Source organism: Nymphalis io, chromosome 5 (assembly GCF_905147045.1).
Source record: "Nymphalis io chromosome 5, ilAglIoxx1.1, whole genome shotgun sequence".
NCBI lineage: Eukaryota > Metazoa > Arthropoda > Insecta > Lepidoptera > Nymphalidae > Nymphalis > Nymphalis io.
This window is the reverse complement of record NC_065892.1, coordinates 475383-501140: the sequence shown is the minus strand read 5'-3', so window position 1 is coordinate 501140 and position 25758 is coordinate 475383.

The window sequence follows — 25758 nt, the reverse complement described above, 5'->3', positions numbered from 1 at the left end:
CTGAAAGTTTTTTTTATATTTTTACCTTGTGCGCAATAGAAATATTTCCTTTTTCTAAACGCATCACATTCTGCAAAACAAAACATTTTTATATTTCAAAGCAGACGAGAAAAACACCAGGAAATAATAAATGTTGCAAGGTGCAGGAAAAGAATAAAAGGAGATCTATTTTTCTGTCTAATGTATTTTTTTATATGTAAAAAAAATATGATGTCTTTGATCTTAGAGATATGAGTTCATTAATATTTAATTTTTACTAGTAATCACCAAATATCGTTCGATAATTTGATCTCTTGGATTAAAAAATATTTTAGCCAATATTTATTAAGATCATGTCTTCTTGAAGCGACAGCCATTGTCAAGAGAGACTAAATCCGCATGACAAATATGACCGCAAACACTATTAAACTCTCTTTTCCCCACACTCGTAAGACAAGCCTACAGACGTTGGCGAAGTAAGAATTATTAACTATCCATAAATAACATTCCTTACATCACCAACAACCTTGAAAACGAATATATTAATTCCCTAGTGCCTGTAGTTACACCGGCTCACTAACCCTTCAAACTGGAACGCAACAATACTAAGGATTGCTGTTAAGTCATAGAATACCTTATGAGTGGGTGGTACCAACCCAGGCGGGCTTGCACAAAGCCCTACCACCTAGTTGACTCCTTATTTTCGACTGTTACTAAGAAAAATCCAAAGATTATATTGTCAAATATATAAAATATAACTTTATTTCAATATAAATATTACAACTTCTTGTAGCGAACATATTAATAATATGTTGCATCTCGATTAGAATAATTCATGATATTACGTATATACCTTGAGACAATACAACATATATTGAAATTCATTATACAATATAATGTATTCATTAAACAAATTTCTGCTGGAAACTCCTACTGGATTATAAAAGATTACAAAAAGTAAAAAATTAAAAAATTAAATACAGTTACGTCACAATATATTTTTAACAATTCTAGCCGTGTACCCGATGGGATATCTTCCTAATGAATATTTATTTACAAATTCAGCCTCTTTAGGAATTTTTTTAAACGCTCTAAATTATGTCCTTCATTGTATGAGACAATAGCGGCCAAAAATCTATGTTTTTAACTTAAAAATGAAGAATTTACATGCAAACAATCATCCCTAATTTTCCCTTTAATAAATTTTCAAATACACTAAAATTACTGCTCTTTACATATACACGGAAGCATCAATACTTGTAATTGTAATAATAGAATGTAAAAAAAAATGTTGAACTTCTACACAAACGTTCATCCCAAATTTCACACTCTTAAGAGAAAACATTTCAAATGCACTATTATACAATAGTTGGTACTATTGCTCATAAAAATAAGCCTAACATAGAAAAAAGTGTTTGTTTTCAAAAAATATTTGGTATTCATTGGTTCTTTTTCTCATATTATGAAAACTGAGCCATACCGCCGCTATTTTGGTTTAATATATATATATATATTCTCACGATACCCCACATCGATTGTGACGTACACTATCGAAACTAAAAAAGTGCAGTTTTTATTAATAGTATAATTCAATTTGATAAACAATAACTATTTTTTTTTATAGAATAGGAAGGTGGACGAGCATATGGGCCACCTGATGGTAAGTGGTCACCAAACGCCCTTAGGCATTGGCATTGTAAGAAATGTCAACCATCGCTTATAGCCAATGCGCCACCAACCTTGGGAACTAAGATTTTATGTCCCTTGTGCCTGTAATTACACTGGTTCACTCACCCTTCAAACCGGAACACAACAATATCAAGTATTGATGTTTTCTTTTTTTATTACTTTTCATTTTAGTAGAAAAAAGATAAAACAACAAATACAAATTCGCATTATAAAATTCAACATCTTGAACTCCATGCTGTTGATCGACGACCATCTTCAGATAGACCTACGTCACCTGGCAATACATTTATGTTTGGTATAAGTATTTCATTCTTACAAAACATTTAAAGATAATATCTACAGGATAATGATTCGTATCAATTCCACATAGCAATAACATAATTCCATCTTTTATTACAGTAACAGCCTGTTAATGTCCTGCTGGGCTAAGGCTTCCTCTCCCTTTGATGGGAGAAGGTTTTGGAGCTTATTCCACCACGCTGCTCCAATGCGGGTTAGTAGAATACACATGTGGCAGAATTTCAGTGAAATTAGATACATGCAGGTTTCCTCACGATGTTTTCCTTCACCGTTAAGCACGAGATGAATTATAATCACAAATTAAGCACATGAAAATTCAGTGGTGCTCGCCCGGGGTTGAACCCACGATCATCGGCTAAGATTCACGCGTTCTAACCACTAGGCCATCTCGGCTTATTATCTTTTATTAAAATAGATTATTACAGTACCAGCCTGTGAATATCCCACTGCTGGGCTAAGGCCTCCTCTCCTTGAGGAGAAGGTATGGAGCTTATTCCAGAGTTTATCTGTTCTATATAATCTATATTCCAATATAATATATGTAAAGTTGAAAATTATATATATATTTTTTATTTTTTTTATATTCGCCAGTAGGGCAAATGACTCTACTCTACCTGATGGTAAGTGGTAGTAGAGTCCAAACGCGACTAAGAAATAACTTGAATAATTATAATAAAATAATTTGACATTTACTAATAATAATAATTTTTCCACTGACACACTTAGTTCGTGTTAAAAGAAACAACAGAAATGTAATGCTTTAAGGTATAGTAGGAATGTGTAGCTTTGTGGTAAATTTGTCTTTGCTATGCTAATGCAGAAGACACTGAAAGTTCATTGCATATGTTTCCAGTACAAACTCCATCTTTGAATAAAGTAGGCAAATGGTAATTGGATTGATACGAAAGCTGTTTTCTTACGGTTTACGATAGAAATATCACATGATCGGTTACACGAATATATCGAATTACTTTCATATCGATAACAATAATTTTATTTTGTATTAGTAAAAAAATATTCTCCCTGTTCAGATTATTGATTATTTTTAAACTTACTGGATGACGAATAAAAAATCTTCTAAGACTACCGATCTTGACGTCTTAGGTTCAAATACTAGTCTTGTATACACCTTTAACAAAATATATGGAGAAGAATTTCGCCCACTCGTAGTTTGCGAAACTTATCACCATTTCATTTTCTCATCATGACACATTGCAAGATGTTGTTGTTGATGATGGCAACTTAATGAAACTTAAAAGTGGGAGACGGAACCCTGAAATGCCTACTTGTGAACACGCTTTTACATATACATAAATATTTAATAAATTATAAACATGGTTTACTCTAAGTTACTGAAGATAAAATAGGGAGATTTTACTGTTTACTTTTAATTGCAGTAGATACTGATAAAAGCTTGCTTATAGTTTAATAAGCTATCACTTTATACTTTTAAGATATTCTTAGTTACAGATGTACACAGTCAGAACTAAAAACGGTTTTAGTATTTTTTGTTGTTCTTGTACTTAGTGATGTTTGGAAATATAAAACGTTTCACCAAAAATAATTAGTATTTATATATTATTTATTTAGACACTGAAAATTATATAAAGTTATTTTTAACATTTAAATAAATAAAACATGAATAAAACATAACGAGTCGAATTGAATAAACCGCTTCAGTCTCGGTTGAGTTAGTTTCGTGATTGTTTGAAATCAACGAACCATTTAACAAATTTAAAACTATATATATATCAGTGTCTATATGTAATAATAAATAGCAAAGCACTATACCAGGTAGCAGTTACTACGCACTTATCAGATATTCTACTGCTAAGCGGCAATACTTAGTATAACGTTCGGTTTGAATGATGAGTGAACTAGTGTAAATATATATAGGCACAAGGGACATGTTAACTTACGTGGCGCATTGGCCACGCCATCGCCAACGTCTACGGGCAGTGGTGACCACATAGCATTAGGCCTCTTTTACCCTTCCGTTTACCTAAAACATAAAAAACCACTGCGCGACTTCGATTACAAAAATCTAAGTATATTTATGTCTATACTTACTAATCAATAAGACGGTTAATTTTTCTGTCTAACTGAAAAAAAAACTACTAAGCCAATATAAATGGAACGAATACCAGAACAATCGAGTTTATGATGTTTTTAATAAAAAATATTGTTTCTATAAGTAGCTACACAAAAAAGTGCCCTATAATATCATTCACACGCGCAAACATGCCGGTCAAGTATGATTATCGTTCAAACGACGAAGTTTTAAGGCAATCTACTATCAAATACTAAGGAGTCTTGATGAGTGATAACCTGAGCTTTACCGACCACGCTTATAATATCACTAAAAGGGTCTTTTTTAACGCTGGAAAAACGCGTTACTCCTTTCCCCCACGGGAACATTGGGGGGTACGTGGGGCTCGCCGGTGTCCAAGGCACCGAGTGCGCCCCGAACACCGGAATACCACTAAAAACCAGCGGTAGCCTTTCCGTCTTAACGAGCGGCGCCTCGGGATCGCTTTCGCATGCTACCGTGATCACTAAAAAGGCCTACAAATCCCCAGGTTCGTTTTGAATCAGTCATAAAATCTTGAAAGTGTTATTGCGGTCAAAATTTTTTTCAACTATTTCGTCGAAAGCACTTTAGAAAGTAACTCAGTTATGTGGAGTTCACATGAGGTAAAATACAAACTCATGGTAGAGAAACTCCAAAAAAAAATATCTTAAGATGGCACTTCCACAAACAATATGGATTCTTCGTAGGTTACCTAATCGTTATGATAGTTTAGTTGTACAAGGAATGACAAGATACGGTTCCCTCATAGTGCGACGACATATGGCCTTGCTAAACTATTTCTTTAAGTTACTCGGGGGTACCATCTTCAATCCTTCATAGTTAGAGTTAATATCATGACAAATACACTAGAGCGTTCCTGACAAATACACTCGCGCTCGTCGACACGACCTATTTGCGGTGCCCGGCTGTCGGTTGGTACTGGTGAGCGAGTCACCTTTGATATGCGCGTTGACTTTGCTCAATGGTGTCCTGGCTTCGAATCCAAGCCTCGACTTGTTTAACTCATCACCAGCGAAATACATACAAACTGTATTAATTAAGTAAGTAAACGCTTTTGGTTCAACCTATGTAATGTTCTTTTATATTTTGTAAATAAGAAATAAAAAATGTCAAAAGAACAGACGCACCGAGTGATTACTTACAAATTTTCCAAACGTAAACGATAGCTCGATTAATATCATAGATGTATAACTATTTTTTTTAATAAAAGTCAATTTTTATTCACATATATAATCAATAATTAGCATTCTCGATTGCTTGATTTATGAAAGCAAAATTATCCGTTTTTTATTTTAGAAATGCTTAAAGATTCACTTGTTGGTGGAGCTTTGAGCAAGCCCATCTGGGTAGGTACCATCCAAATAGTTGGTAACTCACTTTTTTTTTTCTAAGCCTGTTAGAACGATTTTAGCTTAGAGAGCTTTGAAATCGATTTCGAATTGAATCTCTGTATATTTATCGAGAGATTTTAGCCAATGGCTTACAGGCTACTACAGAAACTGATCAGAATTCAGAAGTGCTTCATTGTACCAGATGTAGATTTTGCATTAAAAAAAGTCATAACATGAAATCTGATAGTTATATTTTAGAATAAAAAACGCGGTTATAAAAGTAAGATCAATAAAAAACCTAGTAACGCAGATATTAAAAAAAACCTTAATATTTTGAATATGATGACGCATCGGGAATAAATGTATTAAATCCAGCCAGATTAAAAAAAATGTATATAAATATTTTAAGTTAATTATTTTCATAATAACCATTGAGTTTCTATTGTCAGTCCTCAATTTTTTTTTCGATAGAGTAATATCATTAAGCTAGTGTAGGGTGACCGTTACACGATCAATTATCTGACATCGGTTAAATCTGTAGCCTGCTGACCGAGGTAAACTTATAAGTGGAATGATAAATAGCTAATATTACACGACATGAACAGTCACCACTAGTCCCCGTTTCTACCCTGAAACTTTAACGCGAAAACCTCCACCTGAAGTTCCGAGTTTTACAAAATAGCCCGACTTTTATATGGATTCTTCCACAGGAACACAACGATAACACGTAATAAGTTACTAAATAAGTTAAATGCGTGAAGACGTAATGTTTGTTTTTATTATTAAATGTAACCAGAGACAAAACTCTATTTACCAATAATTGATAATTGTTATAGAACAAAGACGGTACCTATTTATTATAATTATAAATAATTTTATAAGGTTTTTACAATGTATTGTTGATATTAATGAATAAATAATAATAGTACTTACGACGAACAATGATTATATTTTGTTAGTAAAGTATATTCTAACCTCTAAAATTAAACAACATTGTTTTCCACAGCATATTATATTTAGTTGGCCTTTTAGGGGTAAACAATGGCAAATTATACACTTAGCCCCGCTTCACTGACATTTTGTATAAACGAGTCTGGAACGAGACTTGTGAATTGTCTTTAGAAGATTACAGAATTGAGCCATAATACGATCTTCTAAAGCAGCTATCTTATAGAGCTTATTGTCTAGAATATTAAATTAGTCAAAGATTAAGAGACAATCAACTCAGCAAAGCAATGTATAGAGATGTCAAATTTTTATTTATTAATATTTTCTGTATTCCAAAGTTTTTATCCTAACCTTCGCCTCAAAAAAAGGGGGAGGGGAGGCCTTTAGCCCAGCCGTGGGACATTCCCAGGCTATTACGGAAACTTTTTATTGTATTATACAATATTATTTATTTTTAAATTGGCGTGTCTATTTTTGTCCTAATTCTTCAATGCTTACGTTATATGTTCAGCGCATATCTACAGGAGCAACTAGAAAGCGTTAATCGATCTTTAACCAAGGAACAGCTCGTAAATTTCATATTGCTGGATTGAGGCCTCCCCCACGTAAACACAAGCAAACAATGCTGGTTGGTTATCTAGTAGAAATATTTCTTTTCACGTACTCGTTCAGTTCCCTAACAATGTTTTTCTTTACCACCCTGCACAAGGTTTAAAGCACAATTATTGTTTCTTCATATGTATATATGATAACTCTGAATACAAGTATAATCAGCTCAATATTGAATGAATGTACTCTGTATGAATACATTGCTAAACCTGAGTCTGTACTCTAGCCGTGCAAGTGCAAGTTAGCAACAAAACGAAAACATCAAGATTTACTTTTCAGTACCACCAAATGAATAAAATTTAAATAAATAAGTAAACTCAAAGTTGACGATATTGTATGTAAGAATATATATATGAATATAACATAATAACTATATATATAAATATATATTGTTCATTAATTTTAGTGTCGTGTATTTGTGCAGGTAAGTTCATTCAATCGCTAATTTATTTGTTCTTAATGTAACAATGAGAACATAAAATTCTATTAATAAGACGCGTCAAAGAAGTGGAAAACGAAGCCAACCTAGCTCGAATTCATATTTCTAGGTTTCAATAGGAACTCATTAAAATCACTATTACTTTAAAATTTAGATTCTCTTTGAGCTTCAGACATTATTTCATTAAAATAAATTTAATTGAATGCCAATGGCTACCGAGTTCCGTTAAAGTAGACTTTGAAACAATTGAAATTGAAAATTTATTGAAATATGCATTAACTGTTTATAATATAATACTTTTTTATATACCGAAATATGGGGAATAAAAAGAAATAACAAAAAAAGTGATTGTCAAGACAGAAAACAATCGAAGTGTGTGTTATGTGTTTTATTGTAAACTAGCTGATCATCGCAACTCCGTGCAACGTCACATTTATTATTTTCACATATTTAATTATTCATATGCCTTTGTGAAGTCGAGATGGCCCAGTGGTAAGAACGCGTGAATCTTAACCGATGAACGTGGGTTCAAACCCGGGCAAGCACCTCTGAATTTTCATGTGCTTAATTTCTGTTTATAACTCATCTCGTGCTTTTCGGTGAAGGAAAACATCGTGAGGAAACCTGCATGTGTCTAATTTCATCGAAATTCTGCCACATGTGTATTCCACCAACCCGCATTGGAGCAGCGTGGTGGAATAAGCTCCAAACCTTCTCCTCAAATAGGGAGAGGAGGCCTTAGCCCAGCAGTGGGACATTTACAGGCTTTTACTTTACTTTTTTGTGATTTATTCGAGTCCCAGGATACTTCAAACAAATATACGTACATAATTAATTTCGCATTTATAATATTAGTATAATGATGTTGTAAGTGATCGTCAGTCTATTCAGATAGATTTATTATCATTTACTGTGATTAAATTTATCCTATGTAGTTTATAAATAATAATAACAATAATAATATCCTGGGACATTTTTCATACACGGCCATCTGATCCCAAATTAAGCTTGTACAGAGCTTGTACTATGGAAACCAGACAACTGATATACTACATATACTATTTTTCTTTTGTAAATACATACTTATATAGATAATTACACCCAGCCTCAGGACAAACAGACATGTCCATGCACATCTGTCCTGGGAGGGAATCTAACCCACAAACTTCGGGGTGAAAGGCAAGCATCCACCACCCACGCCAACCGGCTCGTCGCAAAGTAACAGTGGTTTGAATATTTATAAGATTATTATATAAAATAGCTAACACCCCTTAAAGGAAGTTAACTGGCATACACTCCGCGTCAATAAAGTACTCGTCTGGACTCTGTGACGTTAAAAGATTTTTAATTCTGAAACGTATATTTTTTTTTATATTCGCCAAGAGGGCAAATGACTCTACTCCACCTGATGGTAAGTGGTAGTAGAGTCAAAACACGACGACGGCCAGTACAGACGGGAAGAATGTTCTGCACTAGCCGCCTTCGCCTTGCCGACCCGCAAGATGCCTCTTTACGCCTCGTTTGAAGGAACCCGGTTTGTAAAAAAAGGGGAACACGTGAGCTGGTAAGGAATTACATTTTTTGGGGAAGCAGGAATTAGAGAGAATAATTCCTCAGAGCACTCGCCTTGATACAGTCGATAGAAAGCGCTCAGCGCTGCTATCTCTCGACGCAATTGTAAAGGTTCAAGGGTGTTTGTGACCTTTACGTCGCCAATAATGCGTACAGCTCGTCGCTGCAACCGATCCAAGGCCTCCAGTAGGTACTTGGCGGAGCCATCCCAAAGGTGCGAGCAATATTCCACGCAAGACCGTACCCGTGTTTTATATAACAGGCACAGTTGTTGTGGCGTGAAAAAACGCCGCACCTTGTTCAGAACTCCGAGTTTCCGTGAAGCTGTTTTTATAATAGTCTCGATGTAATCCCTTGGACTAAGATCGCAGCGAACGTCAATCCCCAGCATGGCGATTTTGCTTTGTATCACCAGCGGAGTACCACAGTGGGAGGGAATAGGGGAAAATGTTGACTTTATCGCTGTGAGAGCGCATACCTGTGTTTTCTTGGCATTAAACTCAACAAGATTATCAGAGCCCCATTTGGCGATGAGTTCTAATGTCCTATCGAGTTCAATGACAAGATCCTTCCGCCACTCCTCAATTTCCGCTCGCCCAGCCACTGCGCGTCCGTGGTATCCACCATGCACTGTACTATCGTCTGCATAACAATGTATGTTCCCAAGAGAGAGCATATCATTGATATGCAAAAGAAAGAGTGTGGGAGCACAGATCCCTGGGGGATCCCAGCATTCACTACATAGAATTGTGAAGCGCAACCGTCAACTAAAATACGAAGGCTACGCTTGTGTAGGAAGCTGGCAATCCAGGTGCATAGCTGAGCAGGCAGACCAGGCAGCAGCTTGGAGAGAAGACTTCTGTGACAGACCCTGTCGAAAGCCTTGGAGATATCGAGGCTGACAGCCAACGATTCTCCATGCTTGTCGAAAGCTTCAGCCCAGAGATTGTGATGATGCCTGGTAATAAACACGCAGGCATAATAATATAAGATTAATATAAACTAAAGATAACATACACCAAATGCATGGAGAAAACTTCTGTGGAGATAAAAATATAAAAAATTTATATTATATTTAAACAAACAAAGAAAATATATTAATTTTTATATACACTCATAAAAAAGTCTAAGCAATGTGCATCATATTACCTTTGTATTACCTATGATAATGTTTTTTTTTTTTATAGAATAGTAAGGCGGACGAGCATATGGGCCAACTGATGGTAAGTGGTCACCAAATGCCCTTAGACATTGGCATTGTAAGAAATGTCTACCATCGCTTATATAGCCAATGTGGCGCATTGGCTATATAAGCGAATAATAACACATTTGTTTGTTAAAATAATGTATTTTGTTTCAATTTTCAATAGCACAAGATTGTTATTCTAGCTGGTTAAAGGTTATAATATTTTGCGCAGTATCGCAAAGTATTGACATTTACCAAAATGAACGGGGTTGGTGCATTTCTCATTGCACTACTGCAATTCCGCAGGGGATGTTATTTATTGTATCACGAACAAGGAACCGTTTTCGTTTTGGTTTCTAAGATAAACACTTTTGTGTTGTTTCATTATCAATATTAAATAAATAAATATAAAATGATTTATTTAATAATTTATTTAAATTTAGATCTTTACTATATAAACAAAACAAAAAAACACTATCCATGAAAAACTCTTAGTATCGGCGACGCTTCTCTTCCATCACGATGAGAACCGTATCGTTATCGTCTAGAATCATGTCAAGTATTGCTCGATAAATAACTTATGTGAAACTGGAGTAATTCAAAATAATAATTATTATATATATTTCTTATCAACAAGAATAAATAAATAATAAAAAGTTGGAGCTTATAGTTGCTAGTTGATACAGGATAGATATTTGATTATGTAATATAATTCATGCAATGTATCTCTCTATGGAGTTACTTGTCGGTTCGCAAAATCTATACTCCGAATCGATTGGAGCTTTTATTTAATTAATTTCGTGAAATGACGATTCAAAGGTTTTTAATACTATTTTTATTCGAATAATTTTTTAAATAAATTAAATTACTATATTTCAACAGATATCTTACTAGAGTTAATAGATTTATTAATTATATGAAACAGCATGTTTCAAGTACACTCGTATTGCAACTTGAAGCATAATTTCCCAGCGGGTGGACGTCAAGTGAAACGCTTTTGAGGGTTCTAAGTTATTCATATACAGTGTCTCGTTCTTTAGCTTACAAAACGTGACTGCAGGTGTAAGGACACTAGCTTGAAAGTAATTCACGGTTTAGATTCTTATAAAACATGAATGTTTGAGAATTCAAAAAGTTTTAGAGCTATGATAACGCTAGAATAATAGATGTATGAAAATGATCATTTACACAAACGGTTTTGAAAAGTATTATTCAGGTAATAGTAACTTATACTGTTAACATATTGTTTTATATGAAATCATTTATTCAATTAACAAATGTGTTGAATGGTTTAATTTAATTTGTATTGTTAGAACGGCGGGCGTCAATGACTGTATAATGTTAGTAGATACTTGCCTTTCACTCCGAAAGTTGTGGGTTCGATTCCCATTCAGGACAGTACAACATATCTGTTTGTCTTGAGTCTGGGTGTAATTATCTATATAAGTATGTATTATACAAAAGGAAAGTAGTATATCACTTGTCTGGTATTCATCTCGTCAGTAGAGGTACGCGTAACCGTTGGTTCACTCGTGAATGTACCGATGCTGTATCATCTAAGCAGGCGGCATATCGCAAGTGGATCAACGGCTGCATTAGCGGGGAATCTAACATTGGCTCACTGAAAGCAAACTACAATAAAAATTCCAAGTCCTGTAGAAAGGCATACATGAGAGCGGATGCACAGCGCATTGTACAGATTGGTCATGACCTTGTTTCGCATCCTAGGGGCTCCCGTAGCTTCTGGCGTCTGACCAAGTCTGTGCAAAACAATTTCTGCCAACCTTCGCCGCCACCGCTCAGAAATCCAGACGCATCGCTAGCTCACAGTCCGCAAGAGCAAGCTGATCCCCTGGCTAAACTCTTTGCTGATAATTCCGTCATCGATGATTGTAGTGCGCTGCCACCTGCAATACCTTCATGTGGCCATACGATGCCTGACATCAAAATCAGGCAACGTGATGTGCGTGCGGAGCTGCAATCACTTGATGTACGGAAAGCTAGCGGCCCCGATAGAATACCAGCCATAGAAGTGCGAAGAAGCTGAAGAAGTGCGCAGCGGAGCTGTCTCCTGTGTTAACGCGCCTGTTCCAACTTTCTCTCTCTTCGGGATGTGTGCCGGAGGCTTGGAGAAGAGCTAATGTGCAAGCGGTTCCCAAAAAAGGGGATCGGTCTGACCCGGCAAATTATCGGCAAATAGCTATCACCTCAGTACTTTGTAAGGTGATAGAACGGATTTTAAACAACCAACTGATCCATTACCTAGAAGATCACTGTCTGATTAATGATCGTCAGTACGGGTTTCGACCAAAACGGTCCACAGGTGATCTTCTAGCGTACGTAACACACCTCTGGGGTGAAGCTATCGACAAGCATGGAGAATCGTTGGCTGTCAGCCTCGATATCTACAAGGCTTTCGACAGGGTCTGGCACAGAAGTCTTCTCTCCAAGCTGCCGGCATATGGTCTGCCTGCTCAGCTATGCACCTGGATTGCCAGCTTCCTACACAAGCGTAGCCTTCGTGTTTTAGTAGATGGTTGCGCTTCACAATTCTATGTAGTGAATGCTGGGGTCCCCCAGGGATCTGTGCTATCTCCCACACACTTTCTTTTGCATATCAATGATATGCTCTCTCTTGGGAACATACATTGCTATGCAGACGATAATACAGTGCATGGTGGATGCCACGGACGCGCAGTGGCTGGGCGGGCGGAAATTGAGGAGAGGCGGAAGGATCTTGTCATTGAACTCGATAGGACGTTAGAGCTCATCGACAAATGGGTCTCTGATAATCTTGTTGAGTTTAATGCCAAGAAAACACAGGTATGCGCTCTCACAGCGAAAAAGTCAGCATTTTCCCCTCTTCCCTCCCTCTGTGGTACTCCGCTGGTGATACAAAGCAAAATCGCCATGCTGGGGATTGACGTTCGCTGCGACCTTAGTCTAAGGGATTACATCAAGGCTGTTATAAAAACAGCTTCACGGAAACTCGGAGTTCTGAACAAGGTGCGGCGTTTTTTCACGCCACAACAACTGTGCCTGCTGTACAAAACACAGGTACGGTATTGCGTGGAATATTGCTCGCACCTTTGGGAGTGCTCCGCTAAGTACCTACTGGAGGCCTTGGACCGGTTGCAGCAACGTGCCGTACGCATTTTTGGCGACGTAAAGGTCACAAACACCCTTGAACCTTTACAATTGCGTCGTGAGATAGCAGCACTGAGCGCTTTCTATCGACTGTATCACGGCGAGTGCTCTGAGGAATTATTCTCTCTAATTCCTGCTTCCCCCTTCCTTCTTAAGTCCACGCGAGCTGATTCTCGTTGTCACCGCCTAACTGTGACATCAATTCCATCGCGAACAAAGAAATTTGGCAACTCCTTTCTTTGTCGCACTTCCAAAAATGGAATTTCTTACCAGCTCACATGTTCCCCTCCTCTTACAACCCGGGTTCCTTCAAACGAGGCGTGAAGAGGCATCTTGCGGGCCGGCAAGGCGAAGGCGGCTAGTGCAGAACGTTTTTCCCGTCTGTACTGGCCGTCGTCGCGTTTGGACTCTACTACCACTTACCATCAGATGGAGTAGAGTGATTTGCCCTCCCGGCGAATATAAAAAAAAAGTAAAAATTCTGCTTAGTTTATGATCAGATGGCCGTGTGTGAATAATGTCCCAGGATATTATTATATATTCATTAATAAATAACTTGATTTGAAATGTTTTGGCTGGTCATTATTTGTTAAATGAACTATTTATAGGACCAGTAGTTTGCATAAAGATAAAAATATAATTATTTAAAAGAAATGTAATTTTTTTAATGGTAAATCATTTTACAAGGCGCGCTCTTAAGAGAGACTAGCCTTATCGTGAACCCGATCTTTCGGCCTGCGATGCAGACCTACGAAGCAGTATAAAGCACAATACAAAAATTATAGTATTATGTATATTTAATTTTGAAAATATAAGAAGTACAGCGCTAGGTTTCATAGTGTTAAGTTTTTAACCTCATTGCGTCATACCTAATATCAAAATCTTTATAACATTTTATAAAACAAATATGTGATACTGTTTTACAAGCCATTTTACATTTCAAATATGTTTTTTATCGACGTCAAAATAGATGGACATTTTCAATTAGACTAATTTATTTTTGCGCCATTGCGATAGTAAGCCGATTTTAATGATTTTATGGAGTAGACAAATATTTATAGAATCAAATTTGAATTTTGATTGCACACACCGATTACAAAAATAGCTATACGTAAATAACAGTATATAACGTATATAACTATTTCGGTTGTTAACATGTGTATTAACCTATTACATTTTAATTGCTTTGCTTAGTGTGCTTGCTTAATTTTATTTATATTTATGGTTTTTTTTATTTCAAGTGTACATTTGAAGTCGCTTTTTTGTTGTTATTTTGTATCAAGTTATAATAGACTTATTATTTATGTTAATATGATGAACGTTTGAATCCAACTCTCGAAGGTAATCACACGTTCCTTGTTATGTTAAATTAATGTTTTTAGTATTTTGCTATAAAACCTTTTTAAGTTTCTGTCACAAAGGTTGCCCGGAAGAGATCGCAGTAGCGATAACGCCGTCTCTGCACGCTTTTAACTTATTGTATATCCTGTGCTCTGATGACGTATTGTGTTCGTGTGCAATAAAGTTTATAAATTCATATGAAAGTAAAGGAACAACATGTAAATAATACTGGACAAATAAATTATATACAATGTCAATCAATAAGAATACGCTTTTAATAACCAAATAAAAATATAACTTACATCACTATTTAAAGAGGCTTTCATTGACGTTTTCATTCTTGAACGTAATTATAATAATTATGAGCTTTGTATAAAAAACCATTAAAACATTTTTACACTTCATAAATAACGAAAGATAATACAAATTTCACTGTACAATTATTTTTATTATAAACTTACATCAATTATGTATAAAAAATATATAAAAATATCTTCGTCGATTAATACGAAGTTTTCAAGTGTCGTAGGCGGTTTCCAGTTTCTCCGACGGCAGACCGAAAGTTTTTTCGTAAATATTCATATCATTACGGCAAATGGTCGCTTGTGCCTTCTAACTTTCACAGTAAGTACCTTTTAAACATCTGAGCCAAGAATGTTTTGACTGTAGAATATGTTTCTTTCCACCGCTCACTTCGCCGGAATTTCTGAGCAACTTTTCATATAAATCAGGAGGCGCTGCAGCGAAACCTCACATAGCATTCAAGTCATTGTAGTTTGAATCTTTCTTGTTTAACATTTAAATGTGCTTAGAATTTATTTCAATAAAATAATAATAATATCATTATTATACTTTTTATTTATTTTGTATGTGGGAGATAATATTTTTATTCAAGTTCCGGTCTTATAACACGGTCGTTCAATTGATTTAAATGACAAGTCTTCATATAAGGCTTTATATAAGACAGATGTCAACAGATCAGAAGTGGTTCAGTGCTGAACACGGTACTATCGTTGCTTCTGAACTGTTTATTTGGTAATAACTCAGGTGAGCGTATTTTTATATTTATCCTTTTAATAATGTAATTTAACTTAATTATTTTATGTATCGAATTCATTGTTCGCTTAGAAATAAGTATAATTACTTGCTATTGTATTAAATATCACCTTTCTTGAAAAACATATATTCAAAGTCGCTCAGCGTGCTATGGAGCGAGCTATGCTCGGAGTATCTTTGAAGGATAAGATCAGAAATGAGATTATCCGGAAAAGAACCGGAGTCACCGACATAGCTTGCAAAATTAGCAGGCTGAAGTGGCAGTGGGCTGGTCACGTATGTCGTAGGACCGATGGCCGTTGGAGCAGACGAGTCCTAGAGTGGAGACCGCGAATCGGCAAGCGCAGCGTAGGGCGCCCTCCAGCCAGGTGGACCGACGACCTTAAGAAGGTGGCGGGCACCAACTGGATGCGGAAGGCGGAGGACAGGGAGCTTTGGCGCACCTTGGGAGAGGCCTATGTTCAGCAGTGGACAACGATTGGCTGTTGATTGTATTAAATATACTTTGTTTTCTTATAAATTGGTTTTACTACTTATTTTGTCTACCCGTTCTCTCACATGTATGTTTAACTATTAATACACGCGGCTTCGCCAGCGTGGCATCCAGATTGAGACAAAAATTCTTCAAAATCTGCCGTTATAATGAATATAATGCCTATTTGAATTGTATATATAAACTATTTAAATTCTTAAGTAGCAGAAATATTCTAAAGTAAATACATGCAAGTATATGGTTGCTTTGGTTTCGGTAACCCGAAAATAGCCATATTAACTTAAAAATAATTGAAATTTCTGCGTGTGATTTAAAAATAACTTAAATTTTCTCACCTAGGTAAAATCAAGAAAAGAAGTTTCCGGAAAGAAAACCACAAGTTAATACTGTTTGCTAAATAAAGTAGCAATATTAATTAATTAATTACAATTAATCTACTATAACAACTGGTGTTTCCTCCTCCTGCTTGTGCAACCACGGCTCGGCAGTTACCACTCACTCATTTGATATTCTACTGCCAAATAACAAAATTTAATATTGCTGTGTTACGGTTTAAAGGTTGAGGCAAATGCCTCAAATGTTATATCCCAAGTGGAATATAACATCTTAGTTGCCTTATTCACTACTACTACTTAGTTGTATATGGCCGGTGGTGACCACTTACCATTAGGTGGCCCATTTGCCAGCTCACTCACCGATTTCATAAAAAAAAAATTTAAACAATCACGCGACATAGCGATTTTCTCAACTGGCTTTTATATATACGATAAAATATAAAATGAATCATACGACGCAAGTTTTTTCTACTATACCACAGAGATGTCTCAGTGATTTGAACCAGCAATATTCGATTAAAATTTACGTGATCTTACCACTGGGCTACTGGGGCTTTTACTCTTTGTATTGAAATAATTTTTTTAGTTGTCTAACGATTGTTTTCACTTTAGAAAACAATTATTTTTGTTCTCCGCATAAAAACAAATCTGCATCAATTGTCAGCGAATTGGAAATGAATCGAGATCTAAATCCATAACGAATAAGAGTCCAGCAGACTGCCAGCTTTTATTGAATAAATTAACTTTTATTAAAATCCTGTTTGTGGTCGCGAACGCCATCCGGGCTCCGATTCCATTTACCTACTTATTTGAAAAAATAATATTAATAGCGGAATATATTCATGCAGTTCTGTGGATATTACGTAGCATATGGACCAACATTTGATAAAACATATGTTTGTGATATGCGTGAGGGAATTTTCTTATTAACTTACGTATGGAATAATTTAATAAATTTTGCTTGGTAGAATTCTGTTCAAGCTCGTTTTGCTTTACATTCTTCATTTATTTGTAAGCTGGGTTTCAATTACAAGGGTGAGTCAGTGTAATTACAGCCCTAAAATCGATAAAAAAAAGTGTTGTTATCATAAACACACTACTAACTACTATTCTTCTAATATTAAGAAGTACTACATTTTAGATTGTCACTTTTGAAATTGTATTACGTCATGACTAGCTTTCGAGAGACTTGGCCGAATTTAGGCGCTTGTACACATTGAATAAGTACGTCATTATAAAGTAGCCATTACTTAAGGATACAATAAAGTACCGATAACTTAAAGCTAGGAACAAAAAATACTAATATATATGCCTACAAATAAGATGATGATTTGAGGTGGCAGTTACGGGATGGATGCGGGCTGCCCAATATCGGGATGGTTGGCGTTCTATGAGGTCTTTCGTCCAGCAGTGGACGGCGATAAGCTGATATACTACAAATAAGAAAGTTATCGATCCAAATTGGTAGGTATTAGCGAAATCTTGTATCTTGGTAATGATAAAATTGTATATATACCTTACGACATGTCGCATAATAAGAAATGCTAAGTAAAACCACAGTCCAACATCAAAATCAATTAATATTAATGAAAAACCTAGTAAATAAATGCAATCTCACATTCATTATTAAAAATATATCAATTTCAATGCACTACGTTACATTTTCATGCTATCCGTTGCAATATGAAAGCGGGGAGCAGATTAAATTTAATTGAACACACACACTGATTCACGTCATTCAAAATGGTCGCCAACGAGCAATAGATTAGTTGATACGGTTGCTTGCACTTACACATTGAAACTATTATATCAATTATATCTGTATTAATATATAAAAACGAAAGCTTTTTTTGTTTGTTTGTACGGATTTACTAACTACTCAAATGATCATCAGGAAATTTTGTATACACGTTGTTAGGGGTACAGAAATGTACATAGGGTGCCTACTGGTGGTAGTGCTTTGTGAAAGCTCGCCTGGGTAGGTACCACCCACTCATCAGACATTCTACAGCAAAATAATAGTACTTGGTATTGTTGTGTTCTGGTTTGAAGTTGGTGACGTATTGGCGATGTAAGCGATGGTTAACATTTCTTACAATGCCAATGTCTATGGGCGTTGGTGACCACATACCATTAGGTGGCCCATATGCTCGTCCGCCTACCTATACTTAAAAAAAAAAACAAGTTACAGTACATCTTTATTGGATATCATTAGATCGATAACAATCGGAGAATGTAGAAAAAACGATAAAACTAATAAATATAATATATACATTACTTACACTAGCAAGAAGCACATATATGAATATTATATTTTTCTAATTGATTAATGTATATTATAGTATTCTAGTTATACAAAGGTATATAATGACATTGTTCATAAAACAATAAATCGTAAATATTTCCTTTTTAATACTTTAGTCAATAACATTTAACCCATACTAAAGAAATTTTTGTATATGTTGATTTAAAATAAAGATAAATAAATTCACTTAATTTATATAGTTATAAGTATCCCGCCAAGGCTTCTCAGCGGCCGCACACCGCCCGTACTTTTTTATAACTCCTCAGGCATCTTTTAATATCTTTTAAACTACTGTTTTAAATTTAAAAGTTCCGCAGTTTGAAATCGTAACAGTTCATTCATTTAAATGAGGGTTAATTCAATGTTGAATAATGTTTAAACTTTTCACGTCAAAAATAGTTTCTCAAAGAACCTAATGGAAAAATGTAACGCCTGATGTTTGAGATTTTCATACAACACATGCAGCCTCATAAAAAATAATAATTTTGAACACCGCATATATTTACACCACTATACATTATTAACAAAAATTAAGCAATTATAAAAATATAGTGCTGAACAGGACTGGAGCCGCATCGTCACGGTAGCATGCGGAAGCGATCCCGTGGCGCTCATCGTTAAGACGGAAAGGGTACCGCTGGTTTTTTTGTGAGTATTCCGATATTTAGGGCGCACCCGGCGCCTTGGATACCGGCGAGCCCCACATACCCCCCCCCAATTTCCCGTGGGGGAAAGGCGTAACACGTTTTTCCAGCGTTAAGAAAAAAAGGACTGGAACCGCAATCTATAGTTAAGACTGCTGTATTTATTTATTAATAAATTACAAAATGTTACTTGTATATCATTATTAAATTGAAGTCATTGTATTGACTTAATATAATTTAAAAGATTATTTATAATAGGGTGCAATAAATAGTTAAATTCATAAACAATGAAATTTATTGTAAATAATTAAAAATTTTAAAATATTATATTTATAAATGTAATTCTTCAAAACTATTTTTAATATATTTTCTAAAAATGAAAATAAGGTAGTCTGATATTGTATATAATTTATTATACTATAGACATATATATGACATTTCCATACCATCATATGGTTGTTGTGGCGGGATTTTAACCAATGTAACATGAACCTACTACTTTGCAAATAAATAAATAATTTGATATTGATTTATATATATATATATATATATCCGAGACGGCCTAGTGGTTAGAACACGTGAATCTTAACCGATGATCGTGGGATCAAACCCGGAATTTTCATGTGCTTAATTTGTGTTTATAATTCATCTCGTGCTTGATGGTGAAAGAAAACATGGTGAGAAAACCTAATTGTTTCTAATTTAATTGAAATTATGCCACATATGTATTTTACCAACCCGCATGTATTGAAGTAGCATGGTGGAATAAGCTCCAAACCTTCTCCTCAAAAGGGAGACGAGGCCTCAGCCCAGTAATGGTACATTAACAGACTGTTACTGTACTGTACTGTAAATAATTTGAATTTGAAGTTTATAATAAGCTTATTTAAAGGCAACTTGACGTGATATGATACTTTAAAAACGGTTCCTTCAACATTTTTCGTCTGTGCACTTGAAGGGCTTCGAGCAGTCTTCGCAACTGTAACTTCCGGCTCGTTAATGTATGAGTTCGCAAAATTGAAATGCTAAAATAGAATTCAATTTAGTTTTGACATTCATATAGAAAACATAATATCTATCAATAAATGGGCTAAAACAAAACAGTTTAGTACAATTTACTCATTTGTTTGTTAACAGATTTCCTTTTTTTATCTTTGGTAGCTGTTGACGAGCTAGAACATACATTACGAGAAAAAACATACGAATTATGCAAATTTATGTATATTTTCCTCAAATTCTTAATAATATTATGAGCATGACTAAAAAGACGGCCGGCGATTTAAAAAAAACATGCATCTGTTACGGGACACCCAGAAAACGTGAAACATCGATGTATATAAAAGGAATTTATAATTAATTCAATTAATAAATACAGAGTGAAATAAATATCAGAGTGAAAAAAAAAATTTGCAGTGCACACGCTCCGCCGGATAAACAATGAAGTATATAATTTTATGTTATGTTATGTTATGCGCATCACACACACACACACAAGAGTAGAAAGCGGCGGCGGAGTGGAGGAGTGACGACATCAGAGAGGGTCGTGACGTTTGCCGTCACGGCATACGAGCTGGTCTTCTCCCAATATGTTTCATATCAATACAAATTACATTTTAAAACGAAATATCTCGTTAAGGTGAACTTCAAAAGTGACAGATAAACTAACATCTCCACGAGACAAGGAAAGCCGAAAGTATAGCGCCTCGTAACACTTTTACAGAGCCGCTCCGCCAAAAGTTACACTTGACGTGGAATCCGAACGAATGTCGCCAGAGAGTCGTTTGAATAAAGTTAGCTCGCTGATTTATGTGGAAACTTCACTAGCCGGTCTACAGAATAACACAAGCCCGTGTATTGTGTTTATTCGCGAGCTCTTTACAAATTCATATTTGTTATCATTCGAAGTAGTCAACGTAAAGTTTTGCATATAACATAATATAAACTTAACATCCTGTCTCAATTTATATGCATATTCAAGAGTATAAATTGTATTTTCTTCATATTTCGTGCCATTATAATGGCAACTCGTATAACGCAGAAGCGCTATCCTAGAACCGTGTACTAAGTTTGTGGCGTGAGTTCTGCATATGATTAATGCAATTAAGGTATATAATTATTGTTAAATTATTATAATTTTAAAGTTCATGGTTTTTATAATAGTATTATGTTTTTAATATTTAATTATTTAATAGCGTTATGTTATGTAATTTTTGATTACTCACAACGATTTCTATAAGTAGTGACATATATTTTAAAACAATATAGCCTTTATTTTTTTAAGATAAAGTTAATTTAAAAGACACACAAGATGATGGGCTACTTATTGATAAGTAGCCACAATTGTCATTGACTTGATCACTGTAAGAAACATTCCCTATGATGCCGGTAATACAATGTTATATCGCAGGTGCCTGTAGTTACAATAGCTGACTCAAACTGGAATACCGCAAAAATTATCCTCTTTATCCTATCCTATCAGTTCTCCTCTCCCGGAAGAAAGGACAGGAAATTATAGCCAAAAATAGATAGGTGATTGATAAACGCAGCTTGACCTGCCTTTGAAAATTTTGTAGATTAAACTAAAAACGGTTATTACCATAATATTTACAGACAAAATATATAAAAATATTTAAACACAAAAGTGGGACATTCCATTATTACCATACTAAAAATTTCAAAAGGTAATTTGCAAGTTTTCATATGCCGTGAAAATTATCCAACTATTTAGGAAGTACTCGTGAGATGGTAAGAAGAAAGCCGCTTGAGGGACAATTTACGGCCAAATCCCGTCCCGTCGCCGCTTTAATTCCACAGAGCTGCCAGATAACCGCTCCGAGTCGATTTATTGCTTTAATCAAACCTACAGCGTGCTGACAAAAACTGCGCGTAATGTAATATTGGAGCGCATTGGATACACGCGTAACGGTGAGCGTTGATCAAATCAAATGGCCTATTCACTGCCCTTTCTGTTTAATTTGTTAGTACAATCGACCGGCTACAGCTACAGATCAGCTCGATGAATGCACGGTGCATGTACATAACCTTCTTTTTATGTTATAGGTAGGCGGACGATATACGGTATTTACCACCTTTCGACGCCAATGTGTCAGCGACCTCGGGAACTAAGATGTTATATCCCTCGTGCCTGTAGTTATACTCGCTCGCTGACCCTCGAAGCCGGAACACAGTTAATACTAAATTATTTATATTCTAAGCAATTAGAAATTACTGAAACGATAAAAAGAGGTAACACTAGTTGTTATAAGAGATTTAATTCAAATTCATTAATTAATTAGCCGAGATGACCCAGTGGATCGTGGGTTTTGAACCCACGATCGCCGGGCAAGTACCAACGAATTTTCATGTGTTTTAATTTGTGTTTATAATTCGTCTCGTGCTTAATGGTTAAGGAAAACATCGTAAGGAAACCTGCATGTCTCTAGTTAACTGTAATTCTGTGTATTCCACCAACCCGCATTGGAGCAACGTGGTGAAATAAACTCCAAACCTTCTCCACAAATAGAAACCTCTTCTTAAAGCCTGGGCTAAGGCTGTGTGTGAGCGGAACATTCACAGGTTGTTATTGACTCATTAATTAATATGTCTAACTTGGAGAACGAATATGTTAGATCCCTTGTAACTATAGTTACATTGACTCACTCATCCTTCAACTGGAACGCAACAATACAAAATATTTACATTTATTAATGCTACTTCCTGGAAAACGCTCTTTGATAAATTCACTAAACATACTTGCAGACCAAGAACTAACTACAATAGGAACAATGCGTTTAGTTAAATTACTTTGAACGTAGGAGAATAAATTTTATATATACATATGTTATGAATGCTTCTTTGTTTTTTTCCTTATGCACTCCTAAATTCATGCGATTGAGTATAGTTATATATAGTACTGTTAACACTTTTATAAACGAAAATTTCCATATTTCTCCTAACGCGCTGGTCCATTCAACAAATACGTTAGAAAGGGGTTATAGGTACATTTATTACAGTTATTATAAAAACTTTTAAGCTTACCAGTGAAATAAAATGTTGATTTGACGTAAAAATCCGATTTCAAAAAGTCGGTATTAGCTAAAGCCAAGCAAAGCAAATATGTACATATGTAAGTACATACTCCAAAAGGTACTGGATTATTTTCGTTAATTTAAAAGGCAATGTCCCGATCTCAGAAACACGTAACGTCTTTACTGCTGCTGTCCGATCACACTTCAGTCGCCTCTGATTTACGTCCAATCATATACAGTACAGTAACAGTAACAGCCTGTTAATGTCCCACTGCTGGGCTAAGGCCTCCTCTCCCTTTTGAGGAGAAGGTTTGGAGCTTATTTCACCACGCTGCTCCAATGCGGGTTGGTAGAATACATCATATATCATATATACCATTACTTTTTTCTGTGACATTGGCGAGTCTGCGTCAAGAAAGGTCAATCAGAAAAAAGGTAGTAAGAAGGACAGCAATATATACCTTTAATTTTCAATACAATTCGATTGATTTATTAATTAATGTAAGTTCTTTTAAAACGAATTAACTGAAAAAATGAAATATAAAACTCAACTTTTGCAAGAACTTTAGTTTTTTAAACACGAGTCACTTCTTGTGTATCACCGCTCTTTATTCTTCATAAATACATTCGAGTAAATAAGTAAACGAGCTAAAGTAATCGAGATTAAAAGCGAGCATTTTACTTAGTTGAAAATTTCGTATTCAGCTTATAACATCGCTTCGTTACGGAGTATTCATTCCGAGTCAGCGGTTAGCGCCTAGCTATTCATTTTATACCCGACCCATATTTAACGTGCAGGATACAGGCATTAGTTAAAGGTTTTTAAACCAATATTTTATCTCAACTCTTTTTATAGTGTGAAAACTATACAAACAAGAATAGGTACCTAAATTAATTATAACACAATAAACTACTACTTTATATCACCGAACAAACGCAAGTTAACTGATTTTGTATTTTATCTGAATAGTGATTGGTTGATGGCAGACAATGACGTGATAAGCGACCAATGAGATTAAATCCAAATAGTTAATCTTATTGTAACAAGCGTCTAATATTGGAAGTAACTAATTTTTCAAAAGGTATATTTGTCTAATTTTATTAATTAGTATTTGTATCTTCCTTGGGAACTAAGATGTTATGTCCGTTGTACCTATAATTACACTGGCTCACTCACCCTTCAAACTGGAACACAACAATACCATGTACTGCTGTTGCATTGCGGTAGAATATATGATGAGTGGATGGTACCTACCCAGACGAGCTTGAACAAAGCCTTACTACAAGTGAGTGACTATAATTAATTTCATCATATTGATGCTCCTATGCCACCCAATCGTGAAGTTTAGTGCAAATAAACAACTGTGTGATGAAATGCAAGACAAAGCCATAGACAAATGGCTTCATAATATGATAAAAACGAAAACATTTTTGGCACCGACGAAAATATTTGTAAAAAGTTGTATGCTGTTGTTGTTTACAGTTTTGTACTGTATTAGTTCAGACGGTGTCCATAATGCAATCAATTACAGGTCAATTACAACCTTTTTATCGACCCCGCAGAATGCGATCGTGAAATGCCAGAAAGTAATATGCGGCATTGAATATAAATAATAATAGCACTGAAAGGATACACGCATCAAAATAACCTAATCAGTGATTGAGACCGCATTACAGTGTGATGCACAACTGGGGAATGAAACGATCGCCTCCAAGATAAATATAAAAAATAATACAATTCTATTATTGTATATTACGTCTAATTGTAAAAAATGAGATATAAAAAAAATCCCGCCGAGTTTCTTTCGCTGGTCTCAGGTCTGAGCCGTTTATATCCGAGATTTATGACAATCGATACATAAGTGTAACGCTTTTATATTGAGTAAAGATTTTTGACTTTTGACTTTCGACTTTGATACGAAATAAGTTCTTACAGAACTAAATAGCTCTGCTCAAAGTATTACTACATTCTCGTTTCTTTATCAATCGACATTTCGTATCAATTAGCTTTTTGCCAATATTTGTAATTTATTTCAAGTAATTTTCTTTTTTTTTTCTTTTTTATTATAACTATTATATTACTCGTCTTATTGCTACTACCGGTGACAGGAGGGCTGGTTCATTTTTCGCCCAGAGAATCGGAATTGCGATTTAAAGGAGAAATGCTACTAGCATTTGCCACCATTCCACGCGGTCACGATTTGTACAGTAACTACTTTTTAATTTTTATTTATTTCAGGCTTTAATGTAAATGATTAAATTAT